This window comes from Mustela putorius, unplaced genomic scaffold (genome assembly GCF_011764305.1).
Source record: "Mustela putorius furo isolate JIRA1106 unplaced genomic scaffold, ASM1176430v1.1 tig00001215_pilon_pilon_pilon, whole genome shotgun sequence".
Lineage (NCBI taxonomy): Eukaryota > Metazoa > Chordata > Mammalia > Carnivora > Mustelidae > Mustela > Mustela putorius.
This window is the reverse complement of record NW_025421638.1, coordinates 2,559,405-2,575,075: the sequence shown is the minus strand read 5'-3', so window position 1 is coordinate 2,575,075 and position 15,671 is coordinate 2,559,405. Positions and strand designations below refer to the sequence as shown.

The 15,671-nt window shown below is 43.5% G+C and overlaps 1 protein-coding gene and 1 pseudogene across 3 annotated transcripts in view; both read right to left on the bottom strand.

Moving 5' to 3' along the window:
- Positions 1–15,671, bottom strand: part of SYNPO2 (synaptopodin 2) — a 176,651-nt gene that overhangs the window by 91,172 nt on the left and 69,808 nt on the right. The window lies entirely within an intron of this gene.
- On the bottom strand, positions 887–8,960 carry LOC123394056 (annotated as a pseudogene).

The following is a 15,671-nucleotide window of genomic DNA, read 5'->3' as shown; positions in this document are numbered from 1 at the left end:
TTTAGTCTCAGATGCATTTTTGAAACCAAAAAGAACATTTACAAAGTGCAATGAAATACCTATCTAGCATTTTGGGGATTTAGAGTTCACTTGAGTATTAACAGAAGAATGTCTTAGAGGATAATACTACTTTGTGACCTTGGTCTAAAATTTACCTACATGATGTAAGAGACACTAGAACTGTGGAAACCTATCAGAGTGTTGTGCTTATATTAGCAGAGAATTTAAGAGTTTCCAGGAGCCCTTACAGTCAACTGACAATCATGGAAAGGTTACTAGATTCTCTCCACTGGACGAGGCTGAGTGTATAATCAGAACAGAGGTCTTCTTGCTCCTTTCACTTTAAAGCCTTATTTTGCCACATCATATTTCATAATATTTAACAGTAAGACTTGGGACTTCTGATGTGCTTCTCAGGGTTCAAACATCTTAGGAAACCTCACTTGAAAAATGCAGTTGTAGGGGGCACCTGGGCGGCTCAGTCTGTTAAGTGTCTGCCTTTGGCTCAGGTCATGATCCCAGTGTCCTGGGATCAAGCCCGGCATCGGGCTCCTTGCTCTGTGGGGAGCCTGCTTCTCCCTCTCCCTCTGTCTACCGCTCTGCCTACTTGACCACGTGTGCGCGCTCTCTCTGTCAAAGAAATAAAATCTTAAAAAAAAAAAATAAGAGGGGCGCCTGGGTGGCTCAGTGGGTTAAAGCCTCTGTCTTCGGCTCAGGTAATGATCCCAGGGTCCTGGGATCAAGCCCCGCATCGGGCTCTCTGCTCAGAAGGAAGCTTGCTTCCCTTCCTCTCTCTCTGCCTGCCTCTCTGCCTGCTTGTGGTCTCTGTCTGTCAAATAAATAAATAAAATCTTTAAAAAAAAATAAGAAAAGAAAAATGCAGTAGTGTTCACATTCTATTTCTACAAAAGTTCTCAAGAGGTAAGGAGAAAATATACCCAGTAATGTTATACATTTTAATCAATATGTATTTCACAATTTTCAAAAATAAGACCTTGTCACTCCCTGACCCCAACTCCAACCCCAACTAAGAAGAAGACGTTGTTCTTTTCACCTCGGCCAACACATGCACTATCTACTCCCCTTTGCGACGTGCCCCAGCACTGTATCATAATTAGAAATTTTACTAAACGGGACTGGACCTGGCTATGGATACTTTCTTAGCTGTAAACTTCCAAAGCCTGTGCTTCATTCTGGAAGACCTACCACTAGCTTTCCCTACTGAGTTAGGTATGTCAACATCAGGGGAAAGGGTTAAATGACTAAAGGTAAAATAACAGCCTCTTGGAGAGAGGACATCTCAAGGAAGCCAGGACACTGCTGTAACAGTTACAATGAAACATTTTTGCCTCTGGACTTTGTTGATCTGCCTGGAGCACAGGATGTCTGACTGGCATTCACAAGTTCTAGGGCTGCCAGTGACATTCCCCTGACCCTGAAGGAGTTCTTCCTTCCTCAAAGAACACACACTAAGCCTCGAGCCCAGGACCTCTTACTTTCATTTTCGCTCGTTGGCTTCTCCGCCTGCTTACTCTCAGTCTGCAGTCTTCCAGCGAGTTGAGGGCCAGGCTGAAATCCCACAGCAAATTCCTCCAAAACCAAACAAGGAAATGTTCAACGAGTCTTTGGAAACCAATACTGAGAGCACCAGGTTATCTTATTTGGAAGTTACTATATTGGCTGCTGTACATTTTTCACCAAAATTAGACATTTTCTGGATTACTATGCAGCTTCACTATACCATGGTCTCTAACCAAGATTAAAGGTGCATGAATAGATCCATGTTTCAAGTAAGACTCTACGTGTTTTTAGAGTATAAAGGTTTTTCAAAGCCAGGTCAAGGGGAGTACTACTATTGTGGCCCCAGATTTTAACTACAAATTTTGATTAAAATGTTGTGTATCTTATGACTTTTTGAGGAGATAGCTAATACTTAAGGGAATTATCCTGAGGTGTGCCAAAAACATAAAGGAAACATGGAGACTCTTTGTAGAGAAATTATCAGGTAGTATTCTATATCACTTTTCTCTGCATGGCAAAGAGAAACAACCATGGATGGGGTTTCTCCATTGTGCCTTCGGCTGGTCTGGCCAGAAAAGCCACAGAACCTCCTGCCAAGAGCTAAGTGGACCTGTGTTTCTTGTGTGCTGACAGGTCACCACCCAGCGAGGATTAGGCTCTGGGCATGACTGCTGGTCTGGAAACCTGAAGCCAGGATTTTCAGCATCCCGGGCTCTTCAGCATACCCCAAACAACAAAGGGAAGCTCTTTGTTGGGAAAGCCCAGTCTCAGGGCCAGTTGGAACTCAGAGGTCACCTGAAGAGTTACCAGGGAGCCTAATGCATACCTTTTTTACCTGGGTCCTCTGCAAGGATTTGTTTCCATGGGGCAAGGAGAGAGGGAGGAGAGATAAAGGAGGAACACAGGGGAAAAAAGAAAATTGGCAGTTTAGAGTGGGAGTTAAAACGGGCTCTAAGTTCAAACACACTCACTAGCTGAGCTCAACCCCCTAAGCCTCAGTTTCCTCAAACATTAAATGGAACTGATGATATGTAAGTCATGGGATTATTATAAGAATTCGTGGAGGTAATCTCTGTAAACTACTTAGTGCAGTGCCTGGAGCATGTCAAGTATGCCCAATAAAGGTTAGCCAATTACTTTAAAGTAATTGGGTAAGAAGAAGGGAAAAGATATCCTGATTGTGATGTGGGGTTCCTTAAACGCTGCCATTTTATTAGCTAATCATTCAGAGCCTTGTGAGGAAAGACCTACAGTTTGAGAATACCCATGGATTCGGGTACTATAAGAACTTCATCGATCTCTTCAGACTACATTTTCTAGAATCTGGTCAACCGGGGACAAAGTGGATCCCCATTCTTTCAGGCTGCACGCCGGCAGAGGGTGTACCCTGGCCACGGGTTGCATCATCCCAGAAGAAGTGGCAGAGTTGTTTTGTTTCGTCTTGTTTTATCTTTCAGTTTTGCATAAGTGTTCATATGAATTAACAGCCCTAGGACCCAATTCCAAACTCCACAGCTCTTAGGAGATGACCAAACCTCCAATCATACCCTGACTTCCATTCTCCAAGACAAGATTGCAGAGAAGCTCCTTCCCTAAGATCTACCTGGGTGTGGAGAGAGCTGTGCTCCAGGGCCCAGTCTCTGGGAAAGAGAAACCAATTCCAGTAAGACTCTCAGACCCTTGACGTCACCCTGAAACTGAAAAGGGTGGGAGGTTGTGCCCTCCCTTCCTCACTAGAGAGCTCATACCTCAACTCTGCCCAAAAGCTATCGCTTGAGGATTGAGGTTTGGGAGCTAGAGGGAGAAATAATGGAAATAACCCACAATTTGTTTCCCTCTTCATTCCAGCAGCTCGAATGAATGGTGGAGAACTTCAGTGCCAACTTTTGTCATTGAGACTCTGTGTCTAAAATATCCTCTGAGTGACCTACATTAATCCTGCTTGACCTGTCAGACTTAGCTCTCCATGATGTGCAGTCCTATCCCAGAATGAGGTGGGGCCTTTCTACTTCTTCTTAGCATCTTGTACATTCTTCCTGGAATGTAAATCCACAAGGACAGGACCTGTGTCCATCTCATACACAGTTTTAACCTTAGCACGTGGAGTGGTACCTGATCCATAATGGACATCCAAAAAATATCGTTGAATGTGTGTATAAGTGAGTTACTACAGATAAAGGAGAGGAGAAAACAGTATGCAGCCGCACTGCCTTCTATGCAAAGAATAGAAAGAGGATTCTAGAACATGAAAGCCCCATTGCCTGAGCACCAGGAAGGATTTGGGTATGAACAAGATGAGCCTGCACTTTAATTTTGGAGTACATGAAAAGGAGAGGCTTACTCTGGACAGTAGAGTGCAAGAATATTCCAGAACTGGAGTGTGGGGGAAGAGGCAGAATACAGTGCAGGAGGGATGGCATGTGGAAGAGAATCAGGAGGCAGAAGAGAAGACAGGAGGACATCTGAGTGCTCTGTGAGGTGAAGCAGACACTGAGAAGGCCCTGGTGACGGGTACCAGACAGACCCCACAACAAGAATGTGCCCTACGTCATTTGAAGTTTACCGCTGTGCTCTCTCATGACCCCCAAACTCTCAGTTCAAGTTCTGAAACATAGAATCAGTATCATAACTTTGTTTTGGTGATTGCTTTGTGTGGGAGGAGAAGAGGCCCACCCGGGTGTGGGAGGGAACAGAAGAGAAGGAGTTGTCCCCACCCTGGGTTTATGTCAGAACAGAAATAAAAGAACGGCTCCAAGATGCAGAGAGCATCAGAAAGCAGGAAATCAGAGCAAAGCTGACTGTGAATTTAACAGGGATATTGGGGACATGGTTTGGCCTTCAAAGAGACACAAAATGGGAGTTTTGTGCTGCTCATCTTTGCCAGGTCCCAGAGGGCCAGGAGGTCCCAGCTAATACCTGGGACACATTACACATCCTGCCAGAAAGGTCATTTTTCTTGTCTGTGATGGCTTTTGGATCACGAGTTCCTTGAAGACAGGAGTTTTCTTATTTGCAAAAGCATCAGTATCTCTAGCACACTGTCTAACACAGAGTAGTTACTATCTGTTGAATGAAGAGATGAATGGCTTTATCACAGAGTTCTTCATCAAGAACCACCTACAATTAATGAAAGAATCCAATGAGAGAGAAGGAGTCAGGAAGAGAGAAATAGAAATAGAGGCAGAGAGAGACAGAGACAGAGGGAGGGAGGGAGAGAATGAGAACACAATCCTAATATAAAACCCCAAATGTTTCCTCAGGCGATGTTTTTTGGCTTTTGTTTTGTTTTTTCCTTTATCTCTGGTTTACCTCTTAGCCTCTAAAACCTCCCTGGGCATCTGCTCCATATTCTAGAATTAGGTTCAATGGTGCCCAAAGCCTGGTGGATGGTCATTATAAGGTGATCTTCCTCTTATGCCAAAACCAAGCACACCCTGCTAGGCTGCACCCTGTCTTGGTGAAAAGCATGCATGGCCTGGCCAGCCCTTGATTAGAAGTAGTCACATTTCAAGGACAGGATGTACCCAGGACAGCTCTGGCCTCTAAGCTTCTAAGATTGCCTAGAGCCAGTACTTAACTGGGGAATAGAGGTTTCCCAGAACTTAATGCAAATAACTTAATGCAAGTTCTTGGGTCAGAAGATAAGGAAGGTTTTACAGAATGAATCCTAACAACATTTCAGAACACGTATTTTAAAAAGCCAATGGATCCTCATTTCCCTGTGTTTCTGATCAATTGACAGAAAGAATAAGTAAAATCTAACGTTTTTTAAAAAGTTAAAGATAACAAACCTTAAAAATAATTGTTGGGACTGGGTCTAAATATATGAAGATTCCAGTGTCTTAAGTTTCTCTTATTGTTGAAGAGATATTAAACATTGAAACAGCAGTTACTGGTAATATGGATCATTAAGGCAGGCAAAATGATTTCTGAGTCTGGGGGCCTGTACACCCTTAACCCGAACTAACTCACCTCTGAGATTGTGGATAGGATTGAAGTTTAGTTTCTCCTGGATGAAAACATGCTGAAACAGGACAGAAGGAACTGTTTGCATCCTCCCTGGGATCATCTAAAGGAATAGATGTCTGGCCAGGACGCCCCCTTCAAAGTATCTGACTTTGTATACATTGAATTCAACAATGTATTCTCTCCCTAAAAGTGTTGCAGAAGTGATTCCTTCTTAGAATAAAATGTAGTAATTGAGTTCGTTACCAGGTAAGTTTAACTCTCCGTATCAACCCACGTTTCAAAAACATCCTCTCCTTCCCTACTCTCTTTCTACGATGGGACAAAATCCACCTCTACAGGCAAGCGCAGCAATGCTTGGTGGCCATGCGGTTAGTCCTTACACAATGGCCGCACCCACATTTTCACTTGGTCCTTGGTTTATTTGCCCACAGATTCTGGACATGACAGACGGTTTGCATTCCCCAAGGCCAGGATCATGGCTAGTGGGTGGCAGAAAGAAAAGTGCCTGTCATCCTGCAAAGATATGACCTGCCAACAAAGTGTGGATAAGCTCAAGAAACCATTTCCAAACATGGAAATGGGACTGGATCAGTTTGGGGCAGATGGAAGCTTTTGCCAGTTCTTAATTTTGCCAATCTCCCTCGGTGATTTCTCAACCACTCAACACAGGGTGAAAGGGAACAGAGTAACTTCTATTTCCAACACTTTGAAGCTATTAGAAATTATCAGACTTTTTCCTAGTAAGTAAAATAGATACTAGAAAAATTGGCGGTCTGAGGACCCTTTAGGATTACAGGAATTTCATAGCAGGGTTAACATTTTTAGAAAGTAAGAAATGAATATTTTCATTATCTTCTCTGTTTCTAGGTACTTCTTTATAGCTAAATTTATTTTTGCTTTGCCAAAAACTTTTCAGCTATTCACTGATTAATGGAAGGAACATGTATCCCCAACACAAAAGCACAAAATTCCAAAAATGCATCAGCAATGCTTCTTTTATTTATTTTTTATGGGGGAGGGGGACACTGGCAGAGACATTTGAGGCTTTATTTGGGAAAAGACACTTGAATTGGTTTTTAGGTGGGGTCATGGGCGAGAGGTTTTACCCAGGGCGGTAGACTCCCCTCAAGAGCAGGCTGAGGATGGGGGCTGAGCCTTAGGTGTCTCCCTGTTCCCGATGCTCCTCAGCACAGCTCTTTCCCCAAGGCTGTATGGCAGCTACAGGAGTTGGGAGGCTGGGGTTGGTGGGGGGGACTACAGTGCTTGTTCACTTGGTCAGGACATGAGACCGCTCGGACACCAGCTTCCCATCATGGTCTCAATCTTCTTCACAACCACACACTCATTGGGGTTCACATGGCTAAAGGAGCTGGAACCCCTGCCGAGCTGAAACTAGGTTGGAAGGAACTGAGGCCATAGTTGAGGCCAGGACTGGTGAGGCTTTCGTAGGCCCAGCTCAGTCCACCAGAGTAGCCACTGGTGGTCTTGGTATGGATGGATACTCATGTTCAGTGGCGATCTCAATGTCCAGGGCCAGCTTGACTCTGAGGAGCTCCCAGTACTCACACAGTTGTGGCGCCATGTCCTGCTTGACTCTCTATAGGGCAGCCTCCAGCTCGGCCAGCTTGGCTTTGGCATCCTTAACAGCCAGCTCCCAGAGTTGTTTACAGCCTCCAGGGAAGCCCTCTAGCCTTTACAGTCCCTGATCTCAGCCTGGGGTTGGCTGATACTTGTTTCATCTCTGAAATCTGTCTTCATGTGATAGAGGTCATTCCAGCCAATGTCTACAGCTCCTCATACTTGATCTGGTACATGATCTGACCTCAGCTTGGCTGTAGTTGGCAATGCCCTTGTACAGGGCTTTGACCTTGGCAATGATGTTATCAAGGTTCAGGGAGCAACTGTTGTCCATGGACAATACCACAAACGTGTCAGAGATCTGAGATTGCATCTCACAAATTTCCCCTGCTATAGCTGCCTTAAGAAGCTGATCTTGTCGGTCAGGCTTTCCAGGAGGGACTCCAGCTCTACTTCATTCATGAAAGCTTTATCCACATCCTTCTTGATGAGGACAAATTCATTCTCCATGTCTGCGTGCTCTTTGATCTCCTCCTTGTACTCATTCCTGAAGTCCTCCACCAGCCCATGAATGTTGCCAAGCTCCACCTCCAGATGAAGCTTCTCCTGGCCCTGTGTGTCCGGTTGCCCTGGAAGGTGGTTGATGGAGCTCTCGAACGCTCTGCCCATGTTGCTCTGAGCTGTCTTCTGCTGCTGTAGGAGGCTTCACTTGGTCTCCAGAATTTTGTTCTGCTGCTCCAGGTGCTGCATCTTGTCGATGAAGGAAGCAAACTTGTTGGGGGTCTTTATCTCCTCCATCTCCGGGGTGTGCACAGCTTGAACGTTGGGGTATACCCCCAGCTTAAGGGGTCTCAGCAGTCTCAGATTCAGAGACAGCTATACCCCATACCCCCACCCTGCCATAACCCCCAATCACACTCGTGCTGGTGCCAAGGCCACCCCAGTAGCTCCTTCTGCTGCCCACATAAAGTAAAGAAACTGATGTGGGTGCCAGGAATGCTTGTGTCAGAGTGGCTGCTGAAGGCCCTGGGGGCCAGAGGTGGACAACTTGTAGGATTTCTCGGCCACCCTGATGGTGGAGGCTGGAAAGGAAGCCAATAGGCTGAAGCTAACAGAGGATCAAGAGGGAGGTGAGAATCAGCTTCTAGGAGGGCTAACAATGCTTCTTTTATAAATGAACTGTCTTCTATCACTCCATGACTCAGGGCTTCAGAGACTTTGCTTTGTTTTGTTTTCCTATTACTTTTCTAACCAGTTTTCTCTATTTCCTTTGACTCTTCTTTTTCTCTGTTCCAAATGGTAAGTTCTTTCAGAGAAAATTCTTGGTTTTTCTCTCCAAAAGCAATCCCTCAGTGGACCTGTCTGCTCTCAGGGACTCATCTGTTACTTCTGTGTGCATGCTTCAAACTCCACAACCATATTATCAACTGGTTACCAGCTGTCTACTACCTGAAAACCTACATTATCTTCAGAACAACAGAGTCACAGGCAAAATTACATCTTTTCTACAAACAAGGTAGGCTTAACATCCCAACCACTCCTTTGGTCAGTGGAGTTAAGTCCTTAATGGAGGTAATACCCAGAGCCATTCACTAGAAATTAACAAGAGCTAGAAATAAACCTGCCTTCCTGGTGATTCACCGCATCACTTTTAGCACCAAACATTTGATGAGTTATTTAATCATCCTCTATTGCTTTACATTTGTACCCAGTGATTTGACAAATATTCACTGAGCACTTACTCTGTGCCAAGTATGGCTGCAGGTGCAGATGGCAAAGAGCTTGGAAGACCTTAGGGGACCTTAAATCTTTGAGCAAAGAAGCCAACAGTAAACAAACACCAATATAATTGAGTTAAAGTACTAAGAGTTGGGGGAAATTGGAAGGGGAGGTGAACCATGAGAGACATGGACTCTGAAAAACAATCTGAGGGGTTTGAAACAGCGGGGGGTGGGAGGTTGGGGGAACCAAGTGGTTGGTATTAGAGAGGGCACAGATTGCATGGAGCACTGGCTGTGGTGCAAAAATAATGAATACTGTTATGCTGAAAATAAAAAAAATAATAAAGTACTAATAAGATCAATATTACAGAAAGTAAAAAGAGACTAATGTGATAGAGCAACTTGGGGCAGGATGGTGAAGGCCACTAGAGATGGCAAATGTCTCTCTGAGGAGGTAATATTTGAGCTCACACCTAAATAATGAAGATACAGAGTTGCAAAGAGCTAGGAAAATATGTTTCAACCCAAAGTCTATGCAAAAGCTCTGAAATGTGGACAAGCTCGGCATATTTGAGGAAGAGTAGAAGGAAATGAGACAACAGAAGGCAGATATCAATCAGTTCCTGCAGCCTCCACAGGCTAGGATTTCTCAACCTTAGCACTACTGACATTTAGGGCCAGATAATTCTTTCCCATGTGAGGCTGTTCTGTGCAGTGTGGGATGTTTAGCAGCATTCCTGACCTCTACCCACTAGGTGCCAGTAGGCTCTTCCTAGTAACAATCAAAGAACCTAAGCAACTGTGATTACCAAATGGAGATTACCAAATGGGCACCAAAGTAATAAATGAGAAGCCAAAAAGCTCCAGTTGAGAACCATTATTTTAGACCAAGGTAAGAAATTTGGATATTATTCTAACAGGAACAGAAAGCTATTAAAACATCTTTGGCAGAGGGCGCCTGGGTGGCTCAGTCGGTTAAGTGTCTGCCTTTGGCTCAGGTCATGATCCCAGGGCAGTAGGATCGAGTCCCACAATGGGCTCTCTGCTCAGTAGGGAGCCTGCTTCTGCCTCTGCCTCCTTCTCTCTATTTCTCTGTCTGTCATGAATAAATGAAGGAAATTAAAAAAAATAAAGTAAAATAAAACTCCTGAGTTTGGAGGAAAAAAAATCTTTGGCAGAGAGTAATAGGATCTGAGTCACACTGTAGGAAGTTTATTCTGGCTTTAGTGGAGCCGGATCAGAGAAGAAGCAGAGAATCAGAAGTCTGTAACAGAAACCTGAGTCAGAGAAGATGGACTAAGATAGTAGCTAAGAAGGATCCATCTAGGAATTAGGCGGCAGGTATTGAGAACAAGAAGAGAATCAAGCATGATGTTTAGGTTCTTTGCAAGAGCCATGAAGTAGTTGCAACGAGCCCTAAACCTGAGATAGCAGTGCCATTTATTGATGGGGAACACTTGGAAGTAGATTTGTGAGTGTAAATGTTGGAAATTAAGAGTTCCCTTAGCCATATTAAGTTTGCGATATCTCTTGATATCAAATGGAGAGGTCCAGTAAGCGAGTTAGATGTATGCTGGGTATGGCACTCTGAGGGGAGGTCAGGTTTGAAAATTGAATTCTATGGATGGGATAGGAAGATGAGAGATTAGATGGGATCACTAGTGTATGAGTTTCTTGTGGATGCTGTAACAAATAGCTACAAACTGGTGACTTAACACAAGAGAAACTTATTCTCTTATAGTCTGGAGCCAGAAGTTCAAAATCAAGGTGTCTATAGGGGCTGCACTCCCTCTGGAAACTCTAGGGAAGAATGCATATTTTCATTCTTTTAGCTTCTGTGGCTCTCAGCAATCCTTGACTTGTGGCCTAATGTGACCATATCACTCCAAACTCTACCTCTTTGGTCACATATCCTTCTCCTCTTCTGTCTGTCAAATCTCCCCTGTGTGTGTGTCTCTCCCTTTTTTAAAGATTTTATTCATTTATTTGAGAGAGAGAGAACAAGTGGGGGGGCAAGGGTGGGGGAGGGGGGAGAAGCAGGTTCCCCACTGAGCAGGGAGCCTGATATGGGCCTTGATCCCAGGACTCTGAGATCATGACCTAAGCTAAAGGCAGATGCTTAACCGACTGAGCCACCCAGGTCCCCCTCTCCTGTGTGTCTCTTACAAGGACAGTTATTAGATTTAGGTTCTACCTGAATAATTCAGCATGATCTCTTCATCTCAAATTCCTTAACATAATTACATCTGCAAAGACCCCTTTTCCCAAGTAAGGTAACATTCACTAACATTCACAAGTTCTGGGAATTCAGGTGTGAACATATCTCTTTGGGGACCACCATTCAGCCCACTATACATAGGGAAAGAGTGCAGAGAAGACAAAAGGTTCCTCCAAGGTGGACATTCCAAGTAGGGCCTTAGAGACTCCACCATATAGAAACTGGTAGAGGAGGAGGAACTAGGAAAGAAAGGCGGGGCGGCATGGCGGTCAGGGACAACAAGAGAGGGCCTGGGGGTCATGTTTCTTCTGTACCTCGCATGTCTCTTTATACCAGATTTGCCCCAGAGTGAGTTTAAAAGATACTCCTTGAATTGAAATTGTTTATAGTGAGCTTCTTAAAAAGCCCATTGCCTATGCCATTAAACTGCCTTGAGATTATTGGAAAATCTCAGGGGCAATCACCCACACATTTATTGCTTTAGGTGAATACAACTTGGAAAGAGAGAGAGAGAGGGAAAACCTGTTTCATTCTGTGCCAAGTTTTTATTGCAACTGTAATCACCGCTCCTCTTTTAATTCTTCATTCCCAAGCCCACAAAGTGCTAACATTTGAAACCTATTGAGGAAATTCTTTGGAACTTGCAGCAAACTTCCAAAGTTAAATTTAGGGTTCAAGCCTCCATGATTAGCTTGCGAAGTGAAAAGGATGGAGAGTGATTATTTGAGGGAGCTGCTTTCCTTTGATGCTTGATGTGGGGATGGGCTATACATCTCGGGGCTGCAATTAATTCCTTGCTTCCAAGGAAAATATACTCCTTGTCTTTTTATAAAAATAAGAAATTCTGTGTTACCCACAACTTTATAGTCAATACATCTCAGTTTTATTTACTAATGAAAAAACATATCCTGAAATCTCTGAATAGAAATATATCACATAGGGTCAAAATGTCATCTGTCCTGGAACATAAAAATTAGTGCCTTGGGGAAAACATATCTTTTAAATTAAAGTAAAATTGAATGCATGACCTCAAAATGCAGGAATACTGGTCCTTTTTTTTTTTTTTTTTTCCCAAGTGTATCTCCCTTGGGGGCTGGCAGATCATTCTATGACTTAACCCTCAAAAATTTGAGGGGAGCACATTGAGGGAAAATTTCGACTATTCTTCTAATAAAACCATCTTGCTTCTAGAAGAGAAATGATGACTAAAGCAGTCTGAGATTGTCGAAGACTGCCAGAGGAGATATGGAGAATTTTCTATAGTTTCCCTCCACTTGTGCAACGACGGACAAGTTGCAGAACAGAGCTCTTTGGGATCCTGATCTCACTGGAGATGGATTCAGAAATGTCAGTCTACTTTTGACCCTCTCTCTTCCTTCTCCCACCCCCTTTCCTACCAGCCACAAGGTCCTAAGAGGTAGACAAAGTTACCTAAGACTGAAACCTGCTTCTCTAGAATCTTATACCTCGCAAGCAAGTACAAAATTTTATTAAATAATGGACTGGGAGCACTGATGGCTCAGTTGGTTAGGCGACGACTTTTGGTTTTGGTCATGATCCTGGGGTCCTGGGATCCAGTCCCGTATCGGGCTCCCTGCTTAATGGAGTATCTGCTTCTGCTTCTCCCTCCCCATCTGCCCTTCCTCGACCCCCACTCATGCTCACTCTATCTCAAATAAATAAATAAAATCTTTTTAAAAAATGGACCAGTCAATTCATTAACTTGATGTACACAGTTGAAGAAAAGCATATTTTATATTCAAAATCAAAGGATTTAAAGTAATATGACGTATCTCAAAATCTTTGAGATTAATTTCACTTGCACTTTCCTCATGTTAATTAACACACACCCCCCTCCATACACACACCACATGTATCCAAACCAACATTCTGATTTGAATATTTGGATAGGTAATGTGGACTTAGAGGGAACATAGTCATACATTTCTTTGAGATGTGAAAAAAAAAAAAAAAAACCAATGCCTACTATTCAAGAATGCTAAGAGTAGGGGCGCCTGGGTGGTTCAGTGGGTTAATCCTCTGCTTTCGGCTCAGGTCATGATCTCAGGGTCCTGGGATCGAGCCCCACATCGGGCTCTCTGCTCAGCGGGAAGCCTGCTTCCCCCTCCCTCTCTGCCTGCCTCTCTGTCTACTTGTGATCTCCCTCTCTGTTACATGAAGAAATAAAAAAATCTTAAAAAAAAAAAAAGAATGCTAAGAGTAAATTTAAAAGTGCCTTGAAAACTAAAAGTTAAAGTAGAAAGAATACCAAGGAACTGCTGAGGCTAAGACTTGCCAAAAGTCAAAAGTTCAACAAGCAGGTCTTTGATGTGACTAGAGCTCATTTCTGCACTGTGTTCACTACATAAGTAGAGGGGTATTTTCACAGGGAAAGTGGCGGCAGGCTTTTTTCCATCAGGCTCTGACAGGAGTGAGCAGCCCTGGGTTCCAGGTCAGGCTCTGTGACCTCGTTTTAGGATTGAAACAACACTTTGCCCCTTTCTGAAGATCCTCTCCATCTGCAAAAAGGAGGAACAACAAACACACTGACTCACTCACAGGTCTGTTGTGAGAATAACATGTATTAGTGGGCACAGAAGGGCTATGAAAAGGTTCAGATATGCAAGCCATTTTGTTATGTAGTAAAAGAATCAGGATTGAGACCTGACAATACTCAGTCCTCATAATCCAGTAGGATAAGCACCATTCTTCCTATTAACCTCCTTACATAAGAAAGTAGATCTCATGTATTTAGTGTGTCACATGGGGTGGCTGGGTGGCTCAGCTGGTTAAGCACCTGACTCTTGATTTCTGCCCAGGTCATGATCTTAAGCTTGTAGGATGGACCCTATGTTGGCCTCCGTGCTGAGTGTGGAGCCTGCTTAGGGTTCTCTCTCCCTCTCCCTCTGCCCCTCCCCTCCAAGCATGCTCACTCACTTTCTCTTATAAAGTAAAATAAAATAAAAACATTGTGCCACATGAACATAGCATTTAACAATAATCATTGATATGGGGTTATTACTGCCATCTTTACAGATGATAAATGGGATTAAATGGCTTTCTGCATCATAATTTTGATAAATGGAGGAGCTGGGGATTGAATCCAGACCTGATTCCCAAGCACATATTCTTATACACTAGGTTATATGGGCCAAAGGCCAGAAAGATAGAACTGGCTGCTGATTTCCTAGGTGGGTGTGTTGATGGGTCCCCGCCTACCTCCTACTTCTCTCCACAGATTCTCAAGAACCTTTCAAATCAGAAGCACCCAGGAGGGCCCTGCCATGGAAGATCACAGTAAACTTCCCTTGGGGGGAACCTCCCATGTTCTGGGGGCGTTGGGTTTTCTAAATAAAGACCATAGTTCAAAAATCCATTACAGAGGGGCACCTAGGTGGCTCAGTGGGTTAAAGCCTCTGCCTTCAGCTCAGGTCATGGTCTCAGGGTCCTGGGATCAGGCCCACATCAGGATCTCTGAGCCTGCTTCCCTACACCCCCGCCCCCGCCTATCTCTCTGCTTACTGGTTATCTCTGTCTGTCAAATAAATAAAACCTTAAAAAAAGAAATCTGAAGGGAGTTGGGGGAAACTGGAAGGGGAGGTGAACCATGAGAGACTATGGACTCTGAAAAACAATCTGAGGGTTTTAAAGGTGGGGGGGAGGTCGGGGTACCAGGTGGTGGATATTACAGAGGGCACGGATTGCATGGACCACTGGGTGTGGTGCAAAAATAATGAATACTGTTATGCTGAAAATAAATAAAAAATAAGTTTAAAAAAATTTTAAAAAAAATTCATTACAGAGATGAAAGTTGCCAGGACACTCCCAGGATCTCTTGTGTGAGTGAGTCCATCAGCTTGTTTTCACCACGTCACCCTCCTACATGCATCCTCCATGTACCAAAAGAAAAGAAGTCAGAGCTAAGATCACCCAAGCTCTACGGTTTATTTCACTGGGAGTTACACTTGCCTCCTTCTCTCCCACCAAGCTTCCTTCCTCCTCTGTTCTGAATTCCAGTGCTCAGGAAGAATTACCGATTGACTGGCTGGCCGAGTAAGAACTAACTTATCCAATCAGGAATAATTTTGATGATGACAAAATACGATAATCTCTCTTCTCATTTCAGGGCGTATCTTCTCCCACGGACTCCATCTTACTTTGTGTTATTCACCTTTAAAATCTTTGAAATAATCTTTGATGTTTTTCCCTTGGGGTTCCTTAACCCTTCAGACCATTCCTACTGATATTTTCTCAGGATTATTTCCAGATTTATGCCTTCCTTCCTTTTTATTTATTTAAAACATACCTATTGAATTACGGGCCCTCGTCTTGAAAAATATACAAATTTTCAAGTAGGGCCCTTTTTCCCTTTTGTTATCCTGTCCATTCATCTTGCACATGGTTGCCAGATTAATATTCCCCAAATCCTGTTTTTTCACTTTTCCATTCTTGATCTTGACCTCTTAAGACACCACCACTTTATCTATGAAACGAAGCCCAAATTCTTTGCCTGACAGTCACATCCTTGTAACATCTGGATTTAAGCAACCTTTCTTTCTTTTTTTTTTTTTTAAAGTTTATCACCTTTACTGTCGTAAAGGCTTTTATTTTATTTATTTATTTATATTTTTTATAAACATATATTTTTATCCCCGGAGGTACAG